Source organism: Watersipora subatra, chromosome 10 (assembly GCF_963576615.1).
Source record: "Watersipora subatra chromosome 10, tzWatSuba1.1, whole genome shotgun sequence".
Taxonomy (NCBI): Eukaryota; Metazoa; Bryozoa; class Gymnolaemata; order Cheilostomatida; family Watersiporidae; genus Watersipora; species Watersipora subatra.
The window spans coordinates 15182282-15194148 of record NC_088717.1 but is presented as its reverse complement, the minus strand read 5'-3'; the positions used below and the strand labels follow the sequence as shown (position 1 = coordinate 15194148).

General features: G+C 35.7%; 1 protein-coding gene across 1 annotated transcript in view; it reads left to right on the top strand.

Annotated features, from left to right (window-relative positions):
- Positions 1–2980: 2980 nt before the first annotated feature.
- LOC137406414 (rho guanine nucleotide exchange factor 4-like) overlaps positions 2981–11867 on the top strand; it is a 52061-nt gene continuing 43174 nt past the window's right edge. The window contains exon 1 of the mRNA XM_068092988.1: positions 2981–3030. The gene's annotated coding sequence lies outside the window, so the exon portion shown is untranslated. The remainder of the gene's footprint in view (positions 3031–11867) is intronic.

The following is an 11867-nucleotide window of genomic DNA, read 5'->3' as shown; positions in this document are numbered from 1 at the left end:
AACCAACCAATAAAGCGATGTTATATCAGTCTGGGGGTGTTGACTGACTAGCTTATACTAATTAATATACTATTTGTTCTGCTGCAGACATTCTGGGGGACAAAACCAATAAAAATCAGACGGACAGCTCTGTCTCGCTACAAGGACAGACTAGAGATGGTGAGATTTCCCAGCAGAAACTTGATGACTCTGTCAGCAGATCTAGTCCTGGGTTAGTTCAATTGTGTTAATATGGTAAGATTGGTGGTAGGTAGACAGGTACTGCTTTGTTCGGGCTAAAGCATAAACTAGTGACATCAGTTCCGTGTATTGCGATGTTCATATAATGGACCTCTACATATGAAGGTGGTTCGTTGCGAGGTTTCCTTTGCATCTTTAAATCGTCACAGGTTGGATTAGGTATTATCGTAAGAGCTTCGTACATAGCACTAAAACAAGTGGATTATATGATGGAGATTAACAGAATCTAAACCTATCTGTACAGAAAACAAAGTTTGTTTGTTTGTCTGTCTGTTCGCTTATAGAAAGGAAGCGGCAAAGCAAACATGGACCTGATAAAACTTATTTCAGAGAAGCTAATTATGCATTTTTGATCAACGTGATGCGTAAACCAACATGGCTTATATAATTTCTCTATTGTATTTTGTTATATAATCGTTTAAAACAAACTTGTCATTATAAACATGAATTGTGCCTATCAGGTTTTCACCTTATAATACCATTTTTATTCCAATCAGATGAGTTTTTCGAGAGGTGGAATTCTATCTACTCTCAATCTCACTGCTTTATATCTTTGAAGTCTGATTTTTGCTGCTTGGAAAAACATCCTTGGCTTACCATATTGGTGTCTATATACAAAAGGCTTATCAGATAAGATAGATAGTACAGGGCCAGATTTTGTAATGGTTGTGAATTATTTTGACGACTTCCTTTAATATAAGATTTCTCTTAACACTATCACAGAGTAAAGTTTGAAATTTATTTTAATCTTTTGTTATTTGCAGACGCAATTCTAAAACGGATAGCCTTGGTTCTGAAAATCATTCAACTCTTTCCCGGAAGAGAGGCGCTTCTTCCCACTTTCGGCTCAAACCTCTAGCCTGTAATAATAAGCTATCTAAGTCTGCCAACTATTGCGTTAGTACCACGTCTCTAGACAAGCTAGACATCTCTGAACCTGTAGTGACCGTTAGGCACTGCTCTGCTGATGATGAGACTAGCTTTACTCTCAATCACCAGGGGTTATCCACTCTTAGTGAAGCTGATGAAATGGCTCCTCCTTCGTCAGCTCCATGCGGTAGCAAGGCCAACACAAGCTTTTCTGCTATAAGCTTGTTATCTGGTGGTCAAGACAGCTTGCTGCAGTATAGCGACAGCGAGTGCGGCAGCCTCGCTGAATTCAAAGACAACTATGTGAAGTATGAGGGTCGTAGCACTCCATTGCCTGAGAAGAATAGAGGAGATAACTCCCATGGACCTTTGTTTGGTCCTTTCCTAACTCTACCTTCTAAAGGTTCAAGCAAGGTGAGAAGTGTGTTAGCTTATGGACCTGGATTCGCTGTACATGTTTGCTATCATAGCTATACCACAATCAGGCCTGTATTCCCTAGTTGCAATACTACAATAGTAGATGTATAGCTGGTTACTCCCAATACACTGTTGCTATCATAGCTATGCTACAATAGTATTTGTGTAGTTGGTTATTCACAGCACACTTGCTATCATAGCTACACTATAATAGTAGTATCTGTGTGGTTATAGCTGAACTAAGGTAAGCATTTGTGTTGTTCTTGGTACCGATGTCACCTAGAAGTGATGACATCAATGCGCGCATTGTAGACCCTCCTTGATGTATAACATTGAGCTATATAAGTTATAAGCTATATAAGTAGAGCGTGACTATGAGTGAAACCTAACTGTTGTTAGTTTTACCCCAACACTATCACCTCTTTTCTTCAACTTGAGGAATGTATGTGTCTGGCATATTCAACTATCAAAGGACTTCAATTTAGTATAACAGACGTGACTTTATTACCTCTTTCCTGCATGTTTAGTCAGCGAATTAAAATAACAATTATCCGATTAAGTTACTCATAGGTTAGGAAACGAAAAATTGGGATTTGTCTTTTCTGTTGTTTCAACCATTAAACAAAGGGCAAACAAATCATTATACCATTTTCTGATGTAGTTGCAGGACTTGAGAAAACACTTGTTTAACATTTTTTATTATTCTACTATCTGCTCAGTTCTATCATTGAGAGAACAAGTTTTTTGAAATTGCGGATTTTAAGTGTTGAGGCCTTCGTTGTCGCTGTTATCACGTTGGCTGTATTGAACCCCATCTGCTGCTTGACTCGTATGACCCTGAATTTCTGAGAGGCTTGTGGAAGTTTTGTATTTCCTGCTTACAGGAGGTGTGGTCATGTCGATAATGTTATAATTCCAATTGCATATCTTTCATGACCTCAGCATAATTTCGGTAGCTTTTGTAGCAAATGTGATATAACTATGGTATGCGATGACTTATTTGTGTATACCGCATTGGTAGTTGCAAGGTCGTTGCAAGGTCAAAGCTTCTTCGACCAACATTTAAAACCATAGCCTAACATTTTGGTAGATATTTAGTCTTAAAAGGTTACGATAATCGATTGCTTGCTTTACAACAGCCGTGTTTTGGGAAAGTTGGTAATCAGCAAAACTTAGCCCAAGATCTATGTAAAATAATTACCAGTTTATTCGATTCTTCCGTTGGTCAGCTTCTAATCAATAAAGTTGTTACCATTTCTGTCACTTATCGTTAAAAGAGATGCGTTAAAAGAGATGCGTCTGAGATACTTCAACAATTGCAAGCTATAATTAATATTGACATAATTGTATTCTCACATCGCATTATTACCAAATTTTACACTGGAGCTGTTCAACCTCACATCTATCTCACTGTAGAGACGTACAAGCGCCGTTCATATGCTGTTTCCTGCCGGAATTCTTCCAGCTAATGCTATCAATCCTCTCCAGTCTCCAAGAAAGCAGGTGAGGTCACCTTTTATTTTGTATTTAGGTGTGGTAGTGCTGGTATTACCATTTCACACGGTGTGTGGGCTAGTAGTTAGTAGCATGGATGGGATATTACTGCATGAGACAATGCTGTGGCGGTAAAAAGGCCAGTGTAGCATTTGTAGACGCGGTTAACAGAAGCAGGGGTGGTATGAAGTTCATGCCATTAACTTTATTAAATACATATGTAAATAAATATGTAATTATGTAAATTACATACTATAAATATGCCATCTTTACTATAATAAGAGTTGTGTTGGTCCATCTGTCCTCAGTCTCGATTAGAAGTTAAGCATGAGGCACAAACTCAGATATTTGGCCTTGCAGCCAGAACCACCGCCAACTGTGCCATTCGGACCATATTGGGCATTGCGGAATAATTGTGCAGATGCTTATTACACCTGGCCATTCCTTGCAGCACACCGGACTGGCAGAGTACTGCTGTATATCATATATAAAATAAATATGTAAATTAAATATATAGCGTTATAACAGAGGTAGTAGTATGTATACTAAAACCAGGGAGACTGACCTACAGCTTAGGCAGCACGGAACTGTTAATAAACAACTCGTGTTAGATTTAACATACACGCAAACCTCTACTTACAATCATATCAGCATACAATTCTTTCAACTTGCGTTGTAAAATTTGAGAAAATATTTTACTTTACACTCAAATCTATTTTTGGCATGTAACATTCAAAATTTTTCCAAACGCTGTAGCTTTCTAGGTGATGAATATTAATATTGCTGGTAGGATTAAAACTTAAAAGCAAAAGAAATATGATAATAATGACAGAGGCATAGAATAGTTAACTGTTACAAGCGTGTAGAGGAAGTTGAAACTAATAGTGTGACATCTTTGACGGGATAAAAGGTTTAGCAATTACAAGTTTATGAGCCCACAAAGATTACCAGCTACACGTTACAAAAATTTTCAACAGAGAAGTTTTTTGTGTAGGATTTGCCTTTATATCTAAGCAATATAACTAATGTATGATGGCTCTGAGTGGGTTGTAGTGATTTTACATTAATGGTTTAGAGTTTTGCGCTTGAATGTGGACAAACATAAAGCAGTCTTGGTCCTTGTGCATGCTGTCAAATGAGGTGTCAATGATATCAGCTATTGTGCTTGTGACTGGCGGCTGATGACTGCAGTAAGAGGAAGTTACAGGGGATTTTACTCATGCTTGATAACTTTTAGATTGACATCGTCGTGGCATTGTTAGAGGGGTGCTTTAGGGTTTCCATCAGTGGTATCATTGAAGAGGTGCTTTAGGGTTTCTGAATTGAAGCAAGTAAGTTACATAATTTATATAGAGTCTGTAAAATGATTGTTTATAGAGAGTCTGTAAGACATGAGTTTATAGAGAGTCTGTAAGACATGAGTTTATAGAGAGTCTGTAAGACATGAGTTTATAGAGAGTCTGTAAGACACGAGTTTATAGAGAGTCTGTAAGACATGAGTTTATAGAGAGTCTGTAAGACACGAGTTTATAGAGAGTCTGTAAGACACGAATTTATAGAGAATCTGTAAGACACGAGTTTATAGAGAGTCTGTAAGACATGAGTTTATAGAGAGTCTGTAAGACATGAGTTTATAGAGAGTCTGTAAGACATGAGTTTATAGAGAGTCTGTAAGACACGAGTTTATAGAGAGTCTGTAAGACACGAGTTTATAGAGAGTCTGTAAGACATGAGTTTATAGAGAGTCTGTAAGACATGAGTTTATAGAGAGTCTGTAAGACATGAGTTTATAGAGATGCCACATTAGTGCTAGTCAGTAGATCTTTGTAAAAGGTATACATTCTGATGGACCGAGAGATGTTAATATTATGTATTACATATATAGTATATAGACAATATAGAGATTCATTAATAGAGCAACACTGTTTGTGGTGTGTGATTTTCTCACTTCAGCTTTTTGGTTCAGAGAAATACATATACTGAGAAAACTTCCAATTAAACGCCATGGCGCTCTATTTTTCAACTATTCCTCTATAGTGCGTTCAATTGGAGACGGGTTTCAAATAGAGGCTGACGGTGTATTTTTCAAATGGCTCGTCAGAATTTTCGGAAGATAAATTTAGCCCTATTATGGGTGATGCGAATGTCGCCTATATGTTGCTCTCTTTTTTCAGAGAAGCGATATTAATCATTTTGGATGCAATGAATCTGCTAACTTACCTCTAAGTTGTCAAAGATCTCTTTATAAATATGCATAGAGAACCCGAGAAATATCTCTACCAGTTGATATCTACTCCTTGCAATTGACCTGCGATGTTATTATAGCCTGTGTCCTTCTTTGCAATTTGTTGGAATTTTCAATTTTATTTCATTCTAAATTTTAAGACAAATTTTTATTTCATATCTATACTAAATTGTTGCATGAAAGCTCATTGCATTCACTAATATGTTTGCTACAGTTTGCAGCCAAAACTAGCTTTTTATGTGCCATAGAAGTGGAGTTATGAGCACTGGTCCATTGTAAGCCGTGTTGAGACAGCCGCAAGGATGCTAATAAATAACATGCTATAAACCTGCATATATATAAGTTATATAATGATAATCTATCAAATGATACAAATATATTTTCAAGAACAAGTGACATAAACGAACCATACTTATATTACATGCAGAAACAACAATTAACCGTTTGAAAACAAAAATATTTCCATCGTTTTCACGATTAGCCGCGTTCTGATTGTTGCTTTCGATGGAACGAACATCTTCTAATTGTCCAATACCTTCCACAATCTCTTCTGGCTAGTGCTGGGCACGAGTACTTCTTGGCCAACGATTTTAGACTCGTCCCCTTCCGTTCGAGTTTTTCGAGTATCGAGTAGATGGTAGTGCTTGGCACGAGTACTTCTTGGCCAATGGGTTTTTTGGGTATCGGGTTTGTTAATACGAATTTTATGTTTAAAATTTTGAAATATCAGACATGTTTTAAAGTTTACTATGCAATTATAATTCTATTCAATTTATTTATGGTTATTTACTATTTTCTAACTACCGATATTTGTGCTCACAGCCTTAACCCTTTGAAGTTTGAACCCCAACTGTCGGTTTTCAGGCATTGCGTAAGGTGCGTCAGAATCTCTATCGGTGGGAATTCTGGTATTCACAAGGCTTTGTTTACAAAAGCCGTTTCTAAGTAACAGCGTAAACCAATCAAATTAATTTTTGCATAAGATATTAGACCAGAAATTTTACTTCTGTTTTAATAGTTTCAAATATTTTTACCTAACTTCGTTTTAATAACAAATTCTATTTGAACGATATCACGAAAAAATTGACACGACTCATTTGTTGTTAGGTCATGAATGATTGTGATGCAAATAAAGAACTTTATAATACTAATTACAATTGTTTAGTATTTATTAAGTCATAAAATAATGATGAACATGTGCTCAATGGATATGATGCTATTGGAAATGTTTTTATGAGTTGTTTTTAAAATTGTGCAAACTTTTATAGTTCAGCCCGAATAATGGTAAAGTACTGTTTTTTTTCTGTTTGATGACATTCGCTGTGGGTGGCCCGACTTTTTTGCTAGTGTTTTATCAAATATCATTGTATTGTGAGCACGTTCAGATATATATAATAAAAGTTTAAAAACTTCGGATCGTTGGGTAGACTGCCCAGGTTACTGACACGTATTGACAAAAAAGGCCAGGGTTCAAAGGGTTAACAGGCGGGTTATTAAACAGTGTTTAGAGCGCAAGGCGCAATAGACTGAGTTTTGTCCACTCTACTCAACGGATCCGTGTAATAAAACCCGAACTCGCAAGTCAAAACCTGAACCTGCAAGATCGAAATGCTCGAGATTTCTATTACCCGAAACTCGAGAGAAGATGAACCCGCAAGTTCAACGAGTTTTATTACCCGTGCCCTGCACTACTTCCAGCCTCAACTTTTCTTTTGCACTGTTGAACTAGTCGATATTAGCGTCCAAACAATTTTTCAGCAAAGCAAAACTTGTACGCGCTGCATTTAGCCTAGCCGTTTAGCATTTTGCTAAACGTAACCTTTGGCCCAAAACTTGCAAACAATTTTTATATGCAGTCTTCAAAGTATTAGGACCGCGTTAAACAAGGCACTACTATCAGCCTGAGACAGTCAGTAATTATTTCTATAGCATTGCTTTGAAAGGTCATCTACCATGTTGAGTGTAAACTTTTTTTATATAACTTATGTAGGCTACTTAGAAGTAGAAAGACCCTGGTAAACAAAGAACTACTATTGGCTTGAGACTGTTATTGATTATTTCTAGGGTGTTGCTTTTAACCAAAAAAGCAAAGAGCTTTGGAGTTGAACAGCAAGAGAATTGATTGTTATTAATGTAAACGATTAATTATTTATACGATTTTGTGGACACGTTTCTACTGATCACTTGATATTATGGGTTCGTAAAGATCAAAGATAGTCAAAGTGGTGGTCAAATGAAGGTGGCGTTCAAATAGAAGGTGGCGCTCTATTTTTCAACCCTGATCTTGTAATGGCGGTCCAATAGAGGTGGTGTTCAAATAGAGGTGGTGTTCAAATAGAGGTGGTGTTCAATTGAGGTTTTATAGTAGATGAGGTAGAGAGAAACTCTACAAACTAGATATCGCTAGATATCTAGTTTGTCGACCATTTTGCTACATGGAAATGTCTGACGCGGCTATGTAATTTTGATATCCAAAACACTAGAATCTTCAACAGTTTATGATGGCATTTTCTCTCCAAGAGAGTCTCTTTAATTTAGCCACATCATATTATTTTTCTAATTTTCTTGTTGCCACTATCTGTAGATTAAAATACTAAGTCATTATGTTACATTGATGCGATGATTTTAGAAGATATATTTAGTTTGGAGAAAATGATCTAACAATCACTCCACCAGGTTTAAACAGCTAAATCCATTAGCCTATTGCAATATTATCATCATGGCTGGGTGTTGCTTTGATTATTTGATGATGGCTAGGATTTCTATAAAATATTCAGGAATATTTGGGTTATCTGCAGTTTTTTATTGATTTGTCTGTGTTTAGGGTGTGAGAGTCACATTGCAATTTCATCAATCTATATGCCATTGGTATATATACCATATAGCTTTAATATATAAAAGCTCATGTTGTTAACTATACAGTGCGCCCTCGGGTTACGATGCCCTTGTTATACGGTTTTTTTCACCTTACGATGTGGAACGTGATGTTTTTCATTCTTGCCATACAAAGACGCACATTTTTTCAACTTTTTTGCCGTATGATATTAACACAAAAATTCTCTCAACATTGAATTTTGGCGTTTTTGAGCTTAAGAGCTTGTAATCACATTTCCACATATTTGGCACCTACAACACAACACAACAGAGTAAGACATCTTATGATACCAAATAACTGTAATGTGAATTTTGTTGCAAGTCAACCTTTAAGTATGTGTTTAGTAAGCTAAATTCATTTAAGTTAAATTCAACGTTTATGTTATACGCCTGCCTCGAAAGTAAGCGCTCCCTACGAAACATACTGCACATAGTACATTGTAATGTTAAATTATCTTGCAGATCGTAACCACTAAATACATTAAAGTTACTGTAGGTAACTATAGCTACTAAGGTTAACATATTGTTTTATTACTAATTTTTAATATGTGCAGTATGTATATAAAGTTATGATGATTTTTTCCAGGGGGTTTGCATTACATAATTACTATGGGTTTCTATACCCCTCTATACAGCATTTTCTCCTCATGATGCCAACACTGAAATAAATTAAAATTGTATTGAGGGTCCATTTTGTAACCTTGTACTTTATGACTTTTCACAACTGACCTGTTGGGTAAAGCAGTCCACCCAAAAGGCCAATCTACCCACTAAAATTACACACGATTTATGTGGAGTTAGGCATATCTGAATGAACTGATTTTATTCACAGAGTGTCTCTTATACAAAAAACCTATTCTGCTTGTGCAAACTTAGCTATCGCTACAAAGGCAGTGTATTCTGCTTGTACTACACCCTCTGCTTTTTCTAAGACAAGATAATTAGCATTTCTTTAATAGTTGCCGTTGCATTCTTTACAATTGATTGTTTAAATTCATTTAAATTGTTTAAATTAAATTCTTTGCAATTAATTGTCACACTCTGTCTTCATCACTTAGAGCAACATAATTATAATTGTGGATAATACAGTTACATTATTATTCCTGCAGTATTTTCTAACCATTATCTTTGCGCTTCAATTTTTCTAATTTACTTTCTTTTTTAGGCATAATTTGATTGAAGTAATTTGTAACTGTTCCACTTGGCATCTTTTTAGGATAATGTCAAAATCAATGTTTTATAGTTTTACCTCCTTGTAAACATCCTAAGGCTTTGCTGCATGCTTATTTATGATTATTTCAGTCGTGTATTACCTAAAAGAATAAGCCAATTACATTGTTAGGTGTTGCTGGAATGTTTGAGAGTTGAGGGCACATGTTAAAGAAGATAGTTTTCAGTGCCACAAGCTGAAGAAGTATTAGTATTTGAAGAAAAATGAGTTATCTTCTTTTAGCCACTTGTTATATTTATTATTACTTACATCGGGCCAACGAGTTAAGTAAAATATAATTAAAAATTAACATAGGTGACTGAAGATTCTGATTGGTTAAAGGTTCATTTCTAACAAAGTTCACATAACAGTTATTTGGTATCAAAAGATTCACCATGTCTTACTATGCTGTGTTATAGGTGCAAAATACGTAGAAATGTGATTACAAGCTCTTAACTCTTTCACTACCACATTAAAATCTTACCGAATGAATATTCTGCCCGAATTAATAAAACAAGTTTTTCGAAAATCCGATATACCACTAGCATTTAAGTAATATCTTGAGAATAAAAGCAGATATCGTTTTACTGTAAAATACATGTTACACAAAAAAAATTCTCTACAAGATACAGTACGTACAACGTGAGTTCCACTCTCGTACAATCTCCAACATTTTATTTGCGTTGAACGAACGCGGTGTTTTTCCTTGCCATGGCGATAACGATCTGGTTTTGCGTTTTGAAAGATAATTAGAAATGTAATCGTTGAACCATTGTTTCACTGGAGACAAAATTTGATTGGTCTAGCTTATGTGTGGGCTTCGTAATGAAAAGAAAAATGAACCAATATTGAAAAGCCAATATATCGGCTTACGGTCTGTACTTGAATTACCATGAAAGCCGATATATTGGCTTTCGGTAGCAAAAGAGTTGAAAGCTCAAAAACGAACAGTTTTTTTCAGCCATCACAAAAACGCCTATATTGGACTCCCATTCCAAAACGGCTCAAATGGGACGTAGTTGAACACGATGGCTTTTGTTTACACTTTCATGAAACCTCACTCGACAAAATATTTTCATAAATTTACTTCAGTCATTCAACAAAACCTTATTGTCGTTAAAACTCTATTGTCCTTACACGTCTGTTTCATTATCGTTGCATTGCTGTCACTTTGAACACTAATATCTCAAAACCTATCGTAAAAATTCGTTTAATTTTTCAACTTTACCTCGAAGGAGTGCATATCATCTTCTGATACACATGACAAGCCTTTTGGTCACCTGTGATAGCCGAAAAATGCTGCAGAAATTGTTCGCGCTGTTTGGCAGGAAGTATAGGTAACATGATCAGATTACGACTAGATGATTAGACCAAGCTGAAACAAAACTGTAAAGTAGCGCGCATCTACTTTTGATACGGGCTTTTTGGCAGAACTCGAAGCGTTTGTCATAGCCTAGTGCTACGAGACGTTTATATTGCGCCTTTGTGCTGGCCTTTCAATTCTTGTGATAACGTATCCAAACGATAATCACAATGTTTGAGAATGTCATCGAAATAAAGAGATTCCAAACTACGGCAGTCTCGTGATGGCTGCGATTAACTGTTTGTTTTTGAGCTTTAAGAGCTTGTTATCACATTTCCACATATTTTGCACCGACAACACAGCAGAGTAAAACATGGTGAATCTTTTGATGCCAAATAACTGTAATGTGAATTTTGTTGCAAGTCAACCTTTAGAGATGGTGTAACAAAGATTTTGAAATTTTGGCTTTTTGTTGGAAAAAAAATGATAGCAATAGCTGCAATGCTTAGAAATGTTATATAACATGGCGCTATAGACCTGGATAATTTAACAATATGCACCTAAAAGAGATCTGTTCAGTAGGGGTGTACTTTGATCAAAAGTATTACTTTGTTTAAATCAGACCAAATATTATGAAACCATCTGATGCAAAACAATGACATGATGAGAGCCTTAGCGCGCTACATAATTATTGCTGTTCCGTGACAACATTGCTCCAAATAGAAATGAAGTTGTCTTTCCAAAATCGTTTTAGTAAGTGCATTGACTTGAGTGGTGTCGCAACACATCTAAAATAATAGACAAAACAAAATACTGTTATTTAGCGTTATTATTACTTATGCTGCCAAATGCTGATACTGATACTCATCTCTATTATGTGTTTGCTTTTATAGTTTAACACCGAAGCATTAGTACTTTTCTGAAATATAATTAGTTTAAACTATTTCAATGTTGTACTGTTTCAGACGGCGCCAAATAACTTTGTATTTATTCAGTTGGTGAGTTGCAATTGAAATGAAATCATGCATAGGATTTTGAGAATTTGCTCACATATATAGAGGCACCACTTCATGCAATTGAAAAAATGAATCATACACATTAAGGATGAGCCAAAGACAGTTGATTACTATCTGAATAGATGATGTATGATCTTTGTTCGCCAACTTTAGTCAATACGTTTAACATTTAGAGCTTATCCAGTGATGAGATGAATA